This window comes from Dermacentor silvarum, chromosome 4 (genome assembly GCF_013339745.2).
Source record: "Dermacentor silvarum isolate Dsil-2018 chromosome 4, BIME_Dsil_1.4, whole genome shotgun sequence".
Taxonomy (NCBI): Eukaryota; Metazoa; Arthropoda; class Arachnida; order Ixodida; family Ixodidae; genus Dermacentor; species Dermacentor silvarum.
In genome coordinates, this window is record NC_051157.2 from 172,765,338 (window position 1) to 172,784,622 (window position 19,285).

The 19,285-nt window shown below is 44.7% G+C and overlaps 1 protein-coding gene across 1 annotated transcript in view; it reads right to left on the minus strand.

Moving 5' to 3' along the window:
- LOC119450774 (uncharacterized) overlaps window positions 1-10,107 on the minus strand; it is a 95,914-nt gene extending 85,807 nt beyond the window's left edge. Inside the window, exon 1 of the mRNA XM_037714278.2 lies at window positions 10,015-10,107. The gene's annotated coding sequence lies outside the window, so the exon portion shown is untranslated. The remainder of the gene's footprint in view (window positions 1-10,014) is intronic.
- Between the last annotated feature and the right edge of the window lie 9,178 nt (window positions 10,108-19,285).

The following is a 19,285-nucleotide window of genomic DNA, read 5'->3' on the forward strand; positions in this document are numbered from 1 at the left end:
ATCAGTCGTATGTCCTTAAAGCTTTCAAGTAGTAAATCGGAGCTATTAATATACAAGCCCACCAGAAAGGGACGGCGACCCAAGGACTGGGTCCCCCCGGAGGAGGTGGATGTCACATTATTGACTGCTAGTGGGGATACAATTCCCAAGGTTACCTGTATCCGAATATTGGGTCTGCTCATCTCAGCGAACGGACATAACACAGAAACTCTACGTAGATCAGAGCAACATACTGCTGCTACGCTTCGCCTCATTATCAGAGTTTCTAACAGGAGAGGAGGCATGAGGGAGGGCAATCTTCTTCGCCTCTTTCATGCCTTCCTCATGAGCCATGTTCATTATGTTGCGTCTTTACATAATTGGCTCGCTGCTGAAAGGGACAAGCTGAATGTACTGATCCGTAAAACGGTTAAAAGGGCGCTCGGCCTTCCAATCAAAACTAGCACGGAGGGGCTGTTAGCATTAGGAATTCACAACACGCTGGATGAAATTATAGAGGCTCAACGTACTGCGCAGATTTCTCGCCTGTCGGTCACCAGGGCGGGTCGGGAGATGTTGGCGCGTGCCGGAATTCCTACAATACTACAGGAGGAGCGGATGACCTCTCTTGACTCCGCCATTGGACAGGTGCTCGTGGTTAAACCTATTCCTAGGAATATGCACCCTCAATTTAACATCGCAAGGCGTAGGGCTAGAGCCAAGAAAATCTTGGAGCAAGTACAATTAAACTCGGGATCGTCGACCTTCACGGACGCAGCGCGCAGATAGGAATCGTTATGTGGCCGTTGCGGTCTCTGAGCGAGGTACATTAATGTCGGCATGCTCTGTCGAGGCAGCTTCCCCGGCAATAGCTGAGCAAGTATCCATCGCACTAGGACGTTTGGACTCCACCCGTTATCATATCTATTCGGATTCACGTTCGGCGGTTAGAGCCTTTGCTTCTGGGAGGGTCTCCCCGCTTGTTGCTAGGATTCTCATAGATAGGAACGTCGCTCCACACGAGATTATTTGGTTCCCGGCCCATATGGGCTCCACGATCGGCGGCATCACCAACTCCAAGGAATTGGCCCACGCCCGGGCGCGAGCACTTGCCTTCCGCGCGGGGCTTCACGGCCCTGGGTCGTTGGACCGCTCCGCCCCGCCCGGGGCCAAGCCTCTGGATGCGGATGCGGCTGATCGAGGGTCGCGGGACATTCTAGCGACATTCAACGAAGTCACTTCACATTATCGCTTGGGTCGTAGGGTCTTTCCTCCACCCCATTCGCATCTCACCAGGGGACAAGAAATTACGCTCAGACTGCTACAAACAGGGGTTTACCCCTGTCCAGCTAGCGTTTCGGTATATATGGATATATCTCCTGACTGCCCGGACTGTGGGTGTGTGTGTACATTTGAACACATGATGTGGGACTGCCCTCACATACCCAAGGAACTCAAGGCAAAAATGAACTCAAGAGAAGGCTTTTATTCCGCCATCAAAAGCACGGATCGTCACCGCCAGTTTCGGGCAATCCAAGGGGCCCACGATGCCGCGGCCAGGTACTCCCTGCCTGTCCCAACGTGGGAGCGGCCCGCAGGGGGGTCGGGGTAAAACCCGGATCTCCTCTCTCGGTCTTTAATAAAGTTATTTATCTATCTATCCACTGAGTAATGCTTAGCTTAGCCCAAAAGCCAGGTCTAGCTAGGTGCCCATCAGCCCCGCTGTCTCTTTAGGATTGCACCTCCAATGCAAGCTGGGCTATTTTAAAAAATTTTTTTCGCTATTCTACTATGAGCAGATGTGAATGGAGGGAGTGGCTTCTGCGCACGAGGCTCATGTAGCCAGCAATTGTGGCCCGCTGAGAAAACAATCCTAACATCAAAAAAGCGAATGGAGTCGTTTTCTGGCATCTCGTTTGTCAAGAAAAGTGGACTGAGGCATTGCGGAATTATGTCTAGTACCTGCGCGGCTTGCGGCTGGAAAATTTGTAGATCACAACAATTAACAAATAAAAAATCATCAACGTATCTGAATCCCGTTATGACTGTCGAGTCCTTTAATTATCCATTCAATGCTCTATCACATTTCTCCAAAAACACGCCACTTAGAACCGGTGCTACCGAACACCCTATTAAAACCCATTCTTTCTAAATGGGAAAAATGTCATTACATTCCACGAAAGTGAATGTGAGGTATAAAGATTCTATTTTTTGGCAAAGAATGTCCACTTTGGGAGAGGATTTAGTTGTAGCGGTGTAATTCCAGTAAATTTCGTAGCCCTTAAAAAAAAGTCGCAGTTTCGCCAGAAAGGCGAAGCATCGATTGCGATAGCAAATTAGTGGACAGCTATACAAAGTAAAGATAGTAGTTTTATCCGACGTATTAACTTGTAAACATAGACAAACTAACGAAATTAACAAGCATGGTGTCACACGCGCACAAGCAAACATCAACGCTCCGCACACGATGACTATACTCGGTGACAGCTTTTCTTGACATTGGAGCGAAGGCTACGAAGGCGGGGCTTCCGCACATTTGTGTTACTACGCAAGTAGTCCCGCAGCTTGCAGCCGAATTCAGTTCCAGTTTCGGTTTTCGCTAGCTCGCAGCGCTAGTGTGTTTAGCAAAACGTATGCATGCAAAATGGGAACGTCAGAGTTAACCTTTGATGAGTGTGCATACATGCAGTTAATTACTGTGCTGTATATATACTGGTACACAGAATATTTTTCGCTGTTCAGAAGGTTTTCCCAGCATTATTCAGCCTCTATAACAGCGAAGCTTAGGTGCCGTGTTCAGTCAACAAAAAGTGTGGCAGCCCAAAATATACGGGTACGCGCCACACGTGATCGAATGTTAACGTTTACAGTATTAAGCCCTGGTAGGCCGGTTGCGGCATAATCCTGCCACGGGGGGGGGGGGGGGGGGGGGAGCGTGTCTTGTTTCAGTTTTGCTGTATTCGGTTTACGCCCAGAAAGACTTTCAGCAATGATCGGCGCAGACTGCGCCTCAGGGTTCGAGAAGCTTCACAATTGTAGTAGATCGTTGTGTTAAGATGACGCGCAAGACACGAACAGTCAAGCTTATTTCAGAGTTTGCGCGACCACCAGTGATAAGGCTGGAAAGTTCGATGCGCGATGTATCAAAGACGGCGCGTCCCAACGATGATCAGCGTTTCCACGGTCGATGCTGTACTCGCCGCTATCCATAGGCGGAAAGCTTTCATTTTTCCGGGGGGGGGGGGGGGGGGGGGCTGGGGCCAGGCCGGAATATATATATATTGCAACGGGCCAAGCGTATTTAGAACAATCCGAAGCACTACTTCGCGGTTATCTTAGGTTTACTAACCCAACAGTTTCGGTCGGTGGACCGACCTTTGTCAAGGGATCGGTCCACCGACCGAAACTGTTGGGTACATAAACCTATGATGACCGCGAAGTTGTGCTTCTGATTTTTATATATATAACCACTGCTAACAATTTTCTATTTCTAGCTTTATGGCGAATGCAATAAAGCTAGAAAGCTGCGCGCTAGCACGCGCCCTAAAGGACACTAATAAAGTTATTCATCCATCCATCCATTCAGGCAAATTGTCGCTGTTGTCATTGCCATGATGTTCCGCATTAAATCCAAAAGCCATATACATGAGCGATCCATACCCTGTGGGTGCGGGAAAAAGCACTTAACAGTGAGCCGAAAAGGATTGCGGCTTGATGGGCATGATTTCTCACGCGCTAAATATTCGGGTTAGTTGTAGGTCACGTAATCAAACACGAATGGGAAGGAGAGCACGCATCTTCTCCTCTAGCCCTGCCGCAGCTGTGAGTGGCTGTGCGCGACTGACGCTTATAGGACCCGCGTGCCATATCTAATTGTTGGTAATCATTGGTGGGTGCAATGATAAAGGGTGGCCAGGGATGGCTGCTAACTTCATGCGTGCCGTCTTCCTTGCCGGGCTGTCGTTCTGCGCCCATAGTGTTGCAGAGTTAAGAGACAGAGGTCATCGCAGATCAGTCACAAAGGCCGTCAGTAGTGGACATAAAGATAGGCAGATAATGATGAATCTAATTTTCGGAGTTGCGGTGAATCGCGCGGCTGTACGAACCGTTCGCCTCCGCTGCCGACGTTCTTCACAATGCTTGCTTTGTGAAGGCGAGTGCTCGAGCTCATCCAGTGAGGTATTTACAGGTTTACATGTTCCGTGCTTACTATGTCCACTATGCTTTCTATTTTAATTTTAGGTGAATATTTACTACAATTTATATGTGCACTATAACTAACGTATATAGACTCGTGTAAGGGCCAAACTTTTCTGTCACGATTTTGACGAGCCTTTCATGGGACCGGGCCATTTGACCTCATTTTTCCAACTACCAGTATGAAATTCGCCGTAAACCTCCGCGATCGCCTAATCTCGACATCCAGTAGCAATGCGCGAAAGTACGCTGCCCGCGACAATTCGCTGTTGAGCCCGATCAGAATCAGCGCACGGAACACGATTGCTTCTCGGTTGGATGTGTTTTTTTTTTAAATATTGGCTGTCAAGTTATGGGTGCGGAGCTTACACGGGTGCGAGGCTTACACGGATTTACACGGTAAGAATCTTCCTTCGTATAATTGTCTTCTACTTCACTGTCACTAATACTGCTTCGCCTTCCCGGCCAAACTGCACTCTTTTTTATTTTTTTTAGTACTTTGAGTCCGAGTATAAGCGCTGCTGCGCATGCCTTCTAGACTTCTATTTATTCTGATTTTGAGTGAATCCGGCTTGGCATCATTTCGGTTAATGAGTGAATTCTATACACAAGGTGTTTCAGCGAACAGTTTCCAAAGTTTTTAAAGGTGGCCTGTGGCAGATAGTACATTCTAGCTCATGAGCTCGTCTACTCGAAGAGACGGGCATTACTTTCACAAAAAATTGAAATGCATAATCGACTAATGAACAAAATTAACCAATTAGGTTTTTAGCTAATTACCTTATGGCCCATGTTGCAATTTACAAATTCTAGCCGTGGAGCGCAGATCCACTTTTAACTAATTCTCAGACTGACACCAGTGTCGAGATATTAATTCTCTAACTTTGTGGAGAAATATATTGGCGTGCCAGTCACGGTTCTCAACAAAACGTCGTGTTATGCATCAAAGCACAAAAGTACGAAAAGAACAAATTATGGGATTTTACGTGCCAAAGCCACGATCTGATTATGAGGCACGCCGTAATGGAGGACTCTGGAATAATTTAGACCACCTGGGGTTCCTTAACGTGCACCTAAATCTAAGTATAAGGGTGTTCTAGCATTTCGCCCCATCCAAATACAGCCACCGTGGCCGTGATTTGATCCCGCGACCTCATGCTTAGCAATCCAACACCATAGCCACTATTAAACAACCACGGAGGGTAAGCGCAAAAGTAACTGGAACGCCAATGCATTTCTCCACAATGTTCGGGAATTAATATCTCAAAACTGGTGCCATCCTGAGAATTACTTCCTAGTGCATCCGCCTTGCGAATTCCACGGCTAGAATTTCTAAATTGCTACACGGGCCATAAGTTAAAGTTAAAAACCTAATTGGTAATTTTTTTAATTAGTCGATTATGCATTTCAATTTTTTGTGCAAGTAATGTCCACCTCTTCTCTGTAGACCAGCTCATGAAATATAATTGTGCTATCTACCACAGGCAACCTTTAAAAATTTTTTGAAAGTGTTTGCTGAAACACCCCGTATTATTATGACCTCTGCATGCAAGAGGCGATGTTTCCATCCCTAATGCGTAAATGTTGTAAATAATTAGAAGAGCTTTTTTTATTTATTTTGTAGCCAGTTGTTAGCATTGCCTACTGGAAAGAGAATCAATATTTAGACACACATCACTCGCGTGCTTTTCACACGCCGTTGATAGAAGACTCTGCCGAAGGGGTCACTGAAGTCTACAGGTTTCTTTCACGGTCAAAAAAGCACGCAAAGTAATTTGAAGTAAGGTGAACATACATCAACATATTCATTCTCTAGGTATAGGCTATCCATTTAGTTGGCTACCTCCTTCTCTTTAAAAAAATTCTAAACGTTGTCCTTTTATATCATCATCATCATCATCATCATCATCAGCCTATATTTTATGTCCACTGCAACCGAAGTCGTGCGATCTCCAATTACCCCTGTCTTGCGCTAGCGTATTCCAACTTGCGCCTGCAAATTTCCTAACTTCATCATCCCTTCTGGTTTTCTGCCGACATCGACTGCGCTTCTTTTCTCTTGTTTCTGCCGACATCGACAGCGCTCTCTTACTGTTTCTTAACGTTAGTCCTAAGATTTTTCGTTCCATCGCTCTTTGTGCGGCCCTTAACTTGTTCACGAGCTTCTTTGTTAACCTCCAATTTTCTGCCCTATATGTTAGAACCGGTAGAATGCAATGATGGTACACTTTTATTTTTAACGACAGTGGTAAGCTCTCAGTCAGGATTTGCAATGCCTGCCGTAGGCACTCCAACCCAATTTTATTGTTCTGTAAATTTCTTTCTTGTGATCAGGGTCCTCTGTGAGTTATTGACCTAGATAAACGTACTACTTTACAGAGGCTGACTGGCGATCCTGAATTCTTGTTCGCTTGCCAGGCTATTGATGGATCATATCCATGTCATCAATCAGGTAATCGAGAAATCTGGGGAGTACAATCAACCTCTCTATATGGCTTTCATAAAATATGAAAAGGCATTTGATTCAGTAGGGATACCAGCAGTCATAGAGGCATTGCGTAATCATGGAGTACAAGAGGTATACGTGAATATCTTCACGAAAGGGCCCCCTCCGGAAAATTCCGGAGGGGGCTCGAGCCTCGGAGTACCCCCGTAGTCGGTGCCTATGCCGCTATCAGTGCCAGTGTGTATTACTGTAATCTGACTTTCCGTTTACCGGCCGACTGCTGCCTTCGTCAACGTCACGACCCCGTGACAATATAATAGCTACGCAAACTATGCAAGATGACGAATGTCGCCAAGCACACACCGCAGCTAAAATACGCAAGTACCATGTCACTGAATTAAAAAGATTTTAAGAGAGCTTACGCCTAATTGAATAGAGACTGATACAGATTCTTTTATCGAGCTTCGCTGGTCAAGCACCTTCATGTAGTGTGATGGCCGTCGATGTTTTTTTTTTTTTCATCCCTGTGCATGCAGTATGTAACAGGTATTGTCCATAGTACCAATTGTTATTGGTAGAAAAAAAAATAAAGCATGCATAAAAACAGTTCATATCTTGTATTGCGTGACAGCCATACGCGAAAATTCTCAAGGCCCGTGTATTTAATGTAGGTGTCTGTCCATACGGTGTCCTTAGTGTGGCCAGCGTTTACCCAGGGTCTCATCAAGGTAGTATATGGTCCTGTAAAAGAAAAGAAATCAGTCGTTTAGGGAAGACCTTACCTTTACTGGCAACAGCCCATTAATAAACCAGCGGCCTTGATTCAAGGTTATGCCTCTGTTACAGCGCTAAGAATCCACTGACAAAACCCACGTGAATTCATATAACAAAGATGAGCAGGCACAACTTCCCCTGAGAAAGACTGAACTGAATGTTCACAAAACATGTTTCAGGCTGCTCATAAGAGCTAATGAAACCACGTCCTTAATTATGTGCCCAGCATATTCGCTGAATAAAAATAGCTATTCTTTTCTTCAAGTCATTTAGATACCTTGCTCCTACGCGGAAAAAAAGGCAGTAAATCTTCCCAAACAATGTGACGGGAAATTCTGCAATAGCGAAACGCTCAGTTACATCTTCGGCAGAGATCATCGCATCCTCGGCTGATACTATTTTCCACCGTACAAGCGCAAACATGAACAGCTATCTTATTTTACTGGGGAATTTCGCTGCGACTTAAGTTAGGATTATGTAAGGCTTTCGATCACTCGCGTAAACAGCACACGTTTGGCGATCACTGATGCAAAGCATACCTCTAGTTTTCGCTCGCCGTTAGGTACACGCGCATGCTCACCATTCGCGTCTACACTTTTACCAACAAGCACGCGCAACGAAAGTTTGCAGAAATTAATAGAACGCAAGAACTTACCGCTGCTGCCTCCGCATTTCTCGGATTGTTCGGAGATACTTTCGACGCCAAGCAACGATGTCGTCTCTTTCGAGCAATGCGGAATTCCTTTTTCTCTTTCGGAAGACGAACCCCAAGTCGTTCAGCATTCGTTGCATCGTGCGAGTGCTGATCGTCGGCATGTCCATGTCAGGGTCGCTGATCACCTCGTTGCGTAGCTTCTCGGACGTAGGCAGTTCATTGCGCATGAAATAGCTGTGCACTGTGCGCGGCAATGCTGCCAACGCAAACGTCTCGTAACGCAGCAGCCTCGTCTTGGCGGTCATGCGCTTCCCAGCTTCGCCCGAGAAATCCAGTTTCTTAAGCTTTGGAGAGGAGAGTGGGGCCTGCAGAGCTTCAGCCTTGATTCGATCGAGTTACCGTTCACATACTCACTCCGGTGAGCTCGGCGACAGTCCGGCACACAGAATTCGTCGACAGGTCGGGCTGACGGCGCCTTACTCCAGCGTGGACATTGCAGATAACCTGCTTGGTTTGTTTGGAGACCCACTTCTTGTACAGCGGTACACTGTAGCCTAACACCAGACTATTACACATGTTCGTTATTCTTTCTATCATTTTGCCTCGTTTATTTGCTTAGACTGTTTCCGTATTCATTTAGGTATACAGGGACTTTCAATATACTTCAAATGAGGGCTACCATACTTTGATGTTGACATCAGCTGTTCCATCGGTTTTATTGGCAGCCACCTCTTTCAGAGCGTTTCTATTTCAATTTGTTTTGCTTAACATACAATGTACAACTATTAAACAATATAGTAACTTGTTTCTAGTAAGCAGGATGACTCTGCAGCAAGGGTAGTGAAGGACACTTTTACAGGGAACGGATATTCAAATGATGATGACTAATAAATGTTGGAGGTTATAATAAAATATCATGGCACGTTGCTGTGGTGCCGCGCAATGATACTACAGGAGCCAATATTTGTTACGTGAAATTGTTGTAAATATGATGGCCTGTTATGCCCGTTTCATGGATTAAAACTACAACCTTCTGTATTTTTTACGATACATCGTTGTAAATGTAATGGCGTGTTTTCCCGGTGACATGAAATGAAAATACATGCGTACGTATTTTTATGCAAAAGCACTGCAAATATGATGGCGCGTTATTGCAGAGATGTGCAGTGAAACGTGAAATAAATTGTGAGAAAAATTTGTACGGGTAATAATTTGCAGCCGATGCTGCCGAGAAAATCCCAGTAAAAACAACGACGCTTTTTTAGTAAAGTGTAGTTGTGTAGTTCTTAATTACCAACTAGCCTGCTCGCATGTCTTGCATATATAATTGCACCCCATATCCCAGGCTTTTACTTGCTATGAAGAGGCAGTAGTGGTAATAACTCCGTCTATAATAACTCCGGCTGGTAGCAACTCCGGCAGTAATATGCTCCGGCTATTATAATACGGTCTGCACCCGCACTAGACGCATTAAAGTAAGTTAAAGTTAGAGCTCTCGATAGTTCTTTTTTTCTCCTGCGTGCATGAGAGTATGGGCGTTTAGGCAGTCATAACAACATGACATGACCATATAACCATACAGTCATGCTAACTAGCACCATGTGCAGTCATTTCACAGCGCACAAATTTGCCCGCACCACATAAAGAAAGCATGTACCTAACAAAGTTTCACATAACATCGTCGCCTAATCTAGATTAATCAACTTCCAAGAAAGTAAACGCTAAAATGTCTTCTAGAATTTGCAGCCTTTAATATAACTTATGGCCGTAATAATGTTCAGAAAACGTCAAAAGAAATTTGGTTGGCCTCTATAGTATTATTGATGATCATGCACAAAACGTTATTTTACTTTCTGAGAATAGGTCTAGCATTTTTAGTCACCACTCAATTACTTACGCTGAGACAGGGACGGCCACTTTAAAAGTCTGACGTTTAAATATCACAGGACATATTTGGTCTTACCTTTTCTGGATGACTAAGTGGTTCGCTGCGGGCACATTTAGGATGGGAATGGTTTGCTGTATACCGTGGTCAGCCTGGCTTCCACGATCGTACCGTACTTCAGAAGACAGCGTCTGAGGTGCAAGAGACGTGGTCTGGAGGAGATAAGATACCACGCACTCCAAGTAACAATGGTTTACGAGAAGAGGTAGCAGACTTCTTTGACATTGCCAAGCCCCAGCCATATTTCCAGGGAAGCAGTTTCTGTCGAGCAGTTGTATTTAGAATTTCCGTTGCCCATAAATAAACTTAACACTTTAAAATGTAGCCGGCATATGACTTTCCTGTTTGAAATATTGCGCGCGTGTAACCTTTGCTGTATTTCGCACACGCACATTAAACTTCGTATATCACAATTCATAGCGCTCCCATCACTCTCACCAAATTTATTCTTCCGGTAGGAGTAAGTATATAAACGCTGCTCCTGAAACACACTTATCACGCTCAGGAGCACTTTCAAAAGAATTTTCTGCAAAGACTGTAAATAATCCAGGCACATGTGAACTTTGTCCGCGCATCAACGAAGCCCGGCCCGCTATTTGTAAAATTTATAAACAACCTGACTCGTTCAGTTCACTAAGGACACTGCACATCGTATTAAGCATGAAAATGAGGAGAAATTGAGCGTTCAGTAATTACTTTGAAAGCTGCTGATTATTCCAGGAACGTTAATATATGCCACATACTGCACATAAGAGTCCCCTCTATTTCCAACAAATATCAAATAATTCAGACCTAGATTTTTTTCGGGACATTATTAAAGAGCAGATAACGGCCGTATACCGCTTTCACACACTTTATAAATTTTTTACCAATGGAGTAAATTATCACGACAAATTAACCTTGTCATGGTCAATGGCCATCATGTTCCACCTCTTTTCAGCAAATTTGCTTTTCTGCCAGGTATTTATTTATTATTTATTTATTTATTTATTTATTCATTTATCTCGCATACTTTCAAGGCCCGAAGGCGTTACAGAAAGTAGTGGAGTCAAAAACAAAAAATAATGCAGTAAAAATACAAAAAAAATATTAACAATGGCATTTGGAACAGCGGTCTTGAAGTTGGTAGGGTCGGTGATGAGTAGAGGCCGGATCTTTAGGCATTAAAAAAGCGCGTTTTAGGCGCCAAAGATAGGCAGGCAAATCAACGTTTTAGGCCTCCAACGTCGTAAATATAGGCACAATAAACTTTTACATAAATGCAAATAATTTCAAACGAAGACGTGCCCGAGCTGTATCTACGACAGGAAAACAAGAAATGTTATTGCTTATGATGGCACAAAGGCGCCAACAGTTGAACATAACCGTGCAATTGTTCCATAAAACTGCTGGAATAATGACGATAATTGGGCGTAATTCAACAAGCACACTGCTCATATTCATGTTCAATGGCCACTGTACTCAAGCGTTGCATAAAGTGAAACAAGCATGAAAAAGAATACTTCAAAGCTGGGAATATTGATAAAAAAGCGCTACAGTATGTCTGCCTGACGCAACTAAATTAAGACACAACAGAAGCAGACAAATAATAAATGCAAGAGAGACTACAATTTATTAAGAAATAACATGTTCTTACGTAAGTACTGTTAGGTACAACTCTGGGCAATTTTCTCATATACAATGACATTATCGGAATTGTACAGGCAAAACGCCCCAACACTGCCAAAAAAACTTCCGCCCATTTGAAGGGCGCACGTTTCTGTTTGGAAACAAGATATCTGTTTGGAGAGCACGCGGAACAGAGTCTAAGAATCACATTGAAGATTGTGGGAACAATAGCAAACTACCACCATCTCCAGATTTTTGGATTCAAAATTGTTCCTCTTGTCACTGAGAATGATCTTGTACGCTGAGAAGGAACGCTCGACGGCAGTGAACACCTTAAAAAGTAAATTACAAACAGAACAAAATCCGTGTGCACATCACATTTTTCTTTCTTTTTTTGCTCTTTACTGTCCTTTCCCCTGACGGCTCTTCGCGGTTTCGCATTCGCAACCGCGGCGCGTCCCATTTCACTGCTGCTAGCGGTTGTATTCCGAAAGTTTGTTGAACTAGATTACTATAGGTTGAACCAGAGTCCTTCAATACTTTTCTCCTGGTCATGAAACTTCCGCGTAACGCTATGGGAGAGCTTCATATTGCGCCCGCAGTTGCGGCGCCGCGGCGCTGGCGTCGCAACTGCGGGCGACGGGGAAGGCGGCCGCTGCCGCCGGAAAGCGGAATGTCGGGGCGGCGTGCTGTTGTGAGTGGTTGTTTTTTGTTTCGTCTGAACGTGTCTGTTCATGTAGTGACATCGACACTTCGTAATTCACCATAGCAGTGATGCCTAACACTTGCTGTGCGCCAGGCTGCCGCTCCGGATACAAGGGCGTCGACGAAAAAGTATCCTCATTCTGTTTACCAGCGAACCCGGAACAGCGCGACAATTGGAACCGAGCAATCCCGCGACAAGAGACTGCTGGGTTCTCGTTTGAATCGAAGTACTTTCGCGTGTGCGAGAAACATTTTGATGCCAGAGACATTATTCGTGCAGACGGGTGTGCAGTGAATGGAAACGTTGTGTCACTGCCACGCGATCGACCCAAACTGGTAGAAGACGCCATTCCGAAGATTTTCTAAGGCGTACCTGTGTATATTGTCTAAGCCCAAAGAACGTTCGCATACAATGACACGGCGCCCACCTGCAAAAAGGCGACGAGCGGTATCATCAAACTGCGCTGAAGCCGAAGAGGCGGCCGTCGCATCTGCCGACGTCACCGATGCAGCCGAAGAAGAAATTCACGGTTAGTCTGGTACACGCCTTTCAAATATGCTTCTTGCTCACGACGCAGGCAAACTGGCATCACTCTCATTAGGAAATTCCTTCTTTTGGACGATATACTACCGAAGCCGGCTGAGTGCATGCAAGATATCTATCGTCCGGAGTCAACGAAGGACTGCATTTTGGACTACCTTGGTGGCTAGATTGCATGAAAGTTTGCTAAAATAAGCTGCAAGGACTACATCTAAACACTGAGGAGCACCTCCCGAGAGCCAAGTGCACGGACCAAAATAAAGACTAGGGAATTTTTCAAGTGCTATCAGACCAGCTGCTTTGCCTTCTGAAAATTGTGGACGAGCACCTAGAAGTGTGCACCGTGGACAATATAGCCTGTGCCAATGTCTATATGAACATTGCTGAGGACATCCTGTTGAACGACCGTACTTCCTCGGCCAGTGTTGGCTGCGCAGCACGTTTTGTGAGCACTACGGCTGAAGGTGTGCGCTTTTTTTTTATTAAGTGCAGTTTGCATTTTTTTTACATGCGAAAGGAACAGGCTATTTCGTGCTGGTGCTCGTTCATCCTGTCCAGCCACAGGCGAGAGGAAAGCAGTGACAAATAATTTTCCAGGTGTTTTGTCTCAAAAGTTGGTGGATAGAGATCCACCAACTTTTCTTCCAGTCTATCAAACGCAATCTTAATTGCAATCATATGTGCACTAGTGCTTGCGGCACTTTTGCATTCTTGACGCTTGCTAGTAATTACTCCCCAATAATCGTATACTATGCCCTTCATTCCGCCGTTTCGCAAAGTAGACCCTGTCCTGCAAGAGTAGCATGGTTAGCATAAGTCAAAATGCTATCCACAAGACCTACGCAAACTTGTTTTCTGTTAGGCAGAAAAAATAATGCAAAAAATTGGCTCTAGTTGGATGAAGAAAACTGAGTATAAAGACAAATAAGCGAAACATGCAAAAAATAATACAGTTATTCAGTTTGATCGGTAAATGTAGTCTTGAATGACCTACTACGATGGAAGCTCCGAGCTGGTTTCAATCTGCGCTGGTATTTTTATAAAAAAAACTCGGGTGGTGTTTTCGGGCGACTAAGTGAAACGCCAACCTTGAACTGATGGTCACTGCGACATTAAATGCGAATGGATTAAAAAAATACACTCACGCAGGTTTCAACAGATCATGTTTAAATTTGTATGCTTAAATGCAAGAACTTTCGCTTAAAAACCACACATATCGCCTATATCTAGCATGCGCAGTTCACAGTTGCTGCTGCAATTAGTGCCAAGATGACTTTATTCAAGCGTGCCTGTTCTGCGCGCAAAATTTCCATTGGAAGCTTCGCGATGCCCCAGAATAAACAGGCAATTAACAGGAGAATCAGAGCTGCGGACCGCCAGCGCGCAGTAGGGCGCACCATAACTTCTTGGGCAAGCAACGTTAATTTGTGGGTCAGCTAGGCTTAGTCATGGCGCACTGCATAATTTAAGCACGATTTTAATCACTTACCCAGGAATCAAGAAACGTAGGTATAGGTACGAGCACAAGCGAACTTGCAACACTTGACTGGCAGCCTTGGGTGAACCATTGCTAACAATCAATGACTTGAAGTAATAAAAAACTCGCATGCTATCTTATTTGGTCAATAGTAAGCACTGATACGTTCAGTTAGGGGACACAGTGAAATAAAAATGTGGGCGAGGTGCTTTCATGGCAAACATCCACGCGAACGCGCGACTGGCCTTCCAAGCGCGGCAGATCGGTGCCCTTCTACTCACGGCGGCGCCTCTGGTGGCAGCTTTTGTCCCTATATGAAACTTCGGCGGGAGTTTCATGACCAGAAGAAAGCATTGAAGAACCCTGGTGGAACCCAATAGAGTTCCGAACAGTCAATGTTGCCCGGTAACAAGAATAACGGTCTCTAACTGCACTCGAAAGCAAAACTTGAGGCTAAATAGTGTTCATATAGGCGCCGATATTGAAAATAGGCATCTATAGGCATTTATAGGCATTTAGGCACAAACGCCAAAATAGGCATTTATAGCCACTATAAAAACACTATAGCAGCCCTTCTTAACCTCTAATTCATGCTCATATATCAAAGTGGGGCGATAGGAGCGCAAGAAACAAAATAGGCATTTGCCCAAAATCCGGTATCTAGTGATGAGTGCGACTGATGCGGAAAGGCGATTCCAGTCCGTGCTTGTCCTAGGGATGAATGAATCACTGTACCGGTTTCCTCGGGACAGCCTGTCCTGTTCCCTCGGGACAGCCGGCTAAATTCTACGGCGTTAATTAAGAATAGCTATGACGATCCACAGCGTTTATGTACCTAATTTACTGCAAGAACCACAGTTGACCTACGCAGCTACATATTGCCTACCATTTGCAGATAACCTGCCCAACACGTTCATCAACTACAAAGCCCATTAATTACAACGAAGACATCGGGGAAGCCTGCAACTTCCTTTGTGAAACCCACGAAAATTGGGAGAAAGAGAGGATTGAGTAATTGTTGGCAAATCATATACATAAAGCTGTAACGTTCAACTTTAGCTCCACAATACACTTGAATAATGCCACAAGCTTCTATGATAAACATTTTCACTAAATGTAAAATTTGGCGTAAAGGTTGCTTGGCACAGTGAGAAACATATCACAACCACTGTAAAACGCTTCGGAGCACGTGCACAAAGCAGAATATCCCCCTTCCCTCCAATCTCAAGTTTGTGGAAGATTGAGTCATTCTGGAAAATTCTCTTCCTGTGTTCTTCTTAACGTATGCTTGTAAAGCTTTCGTGCACTTGAAGAAGTGATTTTCTGCAAGTATTGTAAGTACCATACTCGTTTCAAACTTTCAGTAGGCACGGTCCTAACATAGCCCCCATTTCTTGCAAATATCGAATTTCTGCCTCCTTTGTTCCTGCTAGGGCAGAGGAAAAACTTTGAAAACGTTCTGAAAGACGATTCTAGGGAAAAAAACAGAGAAATCAGAGATAATTTGTCGCCTGTAACAGTTGTCACTTTGTGGGTAGGATAGCAACGGTTTTCCAGAACAATATGTCAGATTGATAAAAGGGCAGGGTGGTATTACGGGACCTGATTAAGCAATCTAATTATCACGTGAAGCTTATGTGACGTCGAGATGACTAGGTGACTGTGGTATTCTGGTTCGGAGCGGGAGGTCGCGCGTTCATATCCCGGCAACGGTGGCTGTGTTTTGACGGGTTATTGAATGTCAAAACCCTTGTGTGTCGTGTTGCCTGTGCAGGTTAAACACCTATACCCGACCAAAATTAATCAGGTAAGCTCCCCGTCCCCCCTGCGCCGTCAGGCACCGAAGGTATCTCTCAATTCCCGTTTGATGGTTCCGAATTTTAAACCCAATGTTTGTATTTATCTTTTAGCAAACTCATAGTCGACATATGTTCAGAACTCCCCGTTTAAGTTTAGTTTCACTTTTGATTCGGTTACTTGGTATTATCACAAGATTGTGTGTTCTTTATTTTCTTTTTTTTCTGTAGCTTTGAGGATTCTGCTCAAGCGAATGCGCCTGGCTTTTGTGTATATCTGTTCACCTAGCTATAAAGTTTGCGGAAGTCTACGCTTGTCCCGTCGCATTTTTTCGGTCGCGTTTCTCCAGTGCTTAGGATCGTCCCACTCAACGTGCATGATTCGGGGCACGGCGGTTAAAAGTCTTGCCTCAGCTCCTGGCAGACGACTTCGGCTACAAAAGCGACTGCTGACTTGTTAGAAGGAGCAACCAGGGTTTGTAGTTCCTCCCGCATTATTCTGCGAATCAGCTCTCGCAGAGTACCAGGCCTGAAAACTATTTTTCTTTCTCGCATGAGATGGCGCCTCTCTCAGTCTCAGGCATGTCGGGGTCATTTCGGCGAAGTAAACGGGCCTTATCCTCAGGCATACAATGCGAACGCTTTCGTTGGGTTTCTAAACGCGCTTCGATAAGCTGCTGTGCGTAATCCCGCCGGTCGGAACAGGAGAATATATCCAGGAGCTGGCGTCGAAAGTCGTTCCAAGTTTGGAAGCACGCTTCCCGGTTCTAGAAGCACGTGCGAACGCTGTCTTCAATTGCTAAATAAGCGTGCACAAGTTCTTGTTCTGCGCTCTAGTCGTTGAATTTAGCAACCCTTTCATACTGATTAAGCCAGTCCTCAACGTCTTCAAGTTCAGCGCCACGAAAGATGTCCTGAACGCGAGGATGCTGAAAAATCACCTCGGAAAAGCTTGTCGTAATCGGTGAAGGAGAAAGATTCGCCGATGTAGAGTTTCCATGCTGGTCGGAGCTGGAACGCTGGCGAATTCGAGACTGATGCCTAACAGGCGGCGGCTAGAATTGTTATACTGGAGTAATGACGAGTGATTGAGTCGCGGGTCTATGTGTACGGGTCCTGGTAGGAGTCCCGAGCATCAGGTACCCAGCAGCTCCACGAGTGTGGCTGCGTCACGGAAATCGCGGTACAAAACGAACTTGTAAGCAGGAACAGTAACAAGAACGGACGGCGTTTAATACCGCGCGCTAGTCACTGCTTCTTCTTCTTCCTCTCTGTATTTTTCACAAGTACCAATATGTTTTCTTATCGTCGACGTCGTTGCCGTGCTACAGACGCGGCAATATCTCCGATACAGCGGTAGTCGTTTGTTTGCGCTTCCAGTTCAATTCGTTCACATATGTCGTTTTATTTCGTTTTATTTGATCCAAACAAATAAAATAGTATACAAAAAAAAAAACGTGGACCAATATCCAAACGTAGTGGATTCTCATGATTGCACACCATTGGGAGCACATCGCTAATAGCGTAAGTTCGGATGTAATAGCTTCGATAATGATTACCGTAATCAAATAACACGACTTGATTCAGTGACTGGTGGTAGCAGTGCCCTAAAATTAATAGAGGCACACCGCGGATCCTCAGGAACATCAGTACACTTTCGTTTTATGCTGTAACTTTGCTTAAAGCAGCTGCACTCTTATTCAAGTTACTGTCGCGAATGTAGTAGCAGACCGGCACCCACGAACAAATCATTACTTATTGCTTTCTACTTAAATTAGCCTAGTGCCCGCAAGCACCGTCACAAGCCAATGTGCCGCTATCGCTCCGCTCAAACAGCGTGCTAGTATCTATCGCCTTTGTCTCGGCTCGTATAAAGGCGACGGGTAACTTCAGCGACACAAAACTTTTTCACTCATGAAAATCTGTTGGACATATGTGCACTCGTTGCAGTCGCAATTGAAAAACACGCCGAAATGATATACAGCTCCATCAATGAATTAACTAAATCATAGGGCTCCGAGTAAAAAAATGAAAAAATTCCGAATAAAATTGAATACGAATATTCGAGAAAGGGGACTACCAAACTCTCTATATAGTCTATATTTTTTAATATTTCAGAACCAGCATGAAATATGCAGTATGAGTGCATTTGATGTATGTAACATACTTCGCAACTAGACTTGCGGTCCATTGGGATGCTTTTAAATGATAAATAACTGTTTTCCCTTGTGTGATGCATCATGACAAGGACAGCAATGAAGCACTTATCTGATTCACCGTGACAATTGCTGCAATGAAGCAAATCACATCACGCCCGCGTGATTGAAAGCAGTTAGACCCTATATGAAAGCAGTGTGACACTATAGCACTGCACAATGTTTCGTATAGAATTGTATGTATTTCAGGGTTTAACGTGCCTAAACCACGATTTGATTATTAGGCAAGCCGTATACGGCTTGCCTGGAGTCCTCACTATAGGAGGACTCCAGATTAATTCAGACCACCAGGAGATTTTTATTGTGCCCCAGTACACGGGAAGCCGGTGTTCTTGTATTTCGGTCGCCCCCATCGAACATGTTTCAAAGGGATGCCAACCTGATGAGACTGGCCAAATAATAAAACGTCAGATTTTTTTACGTATATAGGCTGTGTAAAAGCGAGTCATTCTTAGTGAGTAATTGAAAATTAGTGCGCGGCAGCGATGTTCCGCGGACATCCGCTCAGGAACCGCATGGTGCCTTTGTGCAACAACCGCAGCTCTCTTGCAGCATAAGTTCTATTTCAATCGTTATTTCACTCTTGAAAATCTACCATGTGGGTTTTATCTGTTACGAATATTCGAATAAAAATAACATTCGGCATGAAATATGGATTTGTGGTATCTAATGCGAATTGAAAAGCCGGGAATATTCAATACACGTTTGAAATATCGAATATTTGTGTATTCAACAAAATACACAAAGCGACTAGAGCAGTTGTGTGCCTTTTGATTTGCCGTGCCAGGTAGGAAGCGAGTGCAGAGTGCATTTGTGGGCCCGCCACCCATAGGAAGTTGAGAACATAGCCCTTAGGTTTAAAAGAATAATGCTGACTAGCTGATGCGCAGTTGTGGCACAGCTACTTCGTTCCTTTGCAGGAAGCATGCCTGGCGTAGTACGGGGA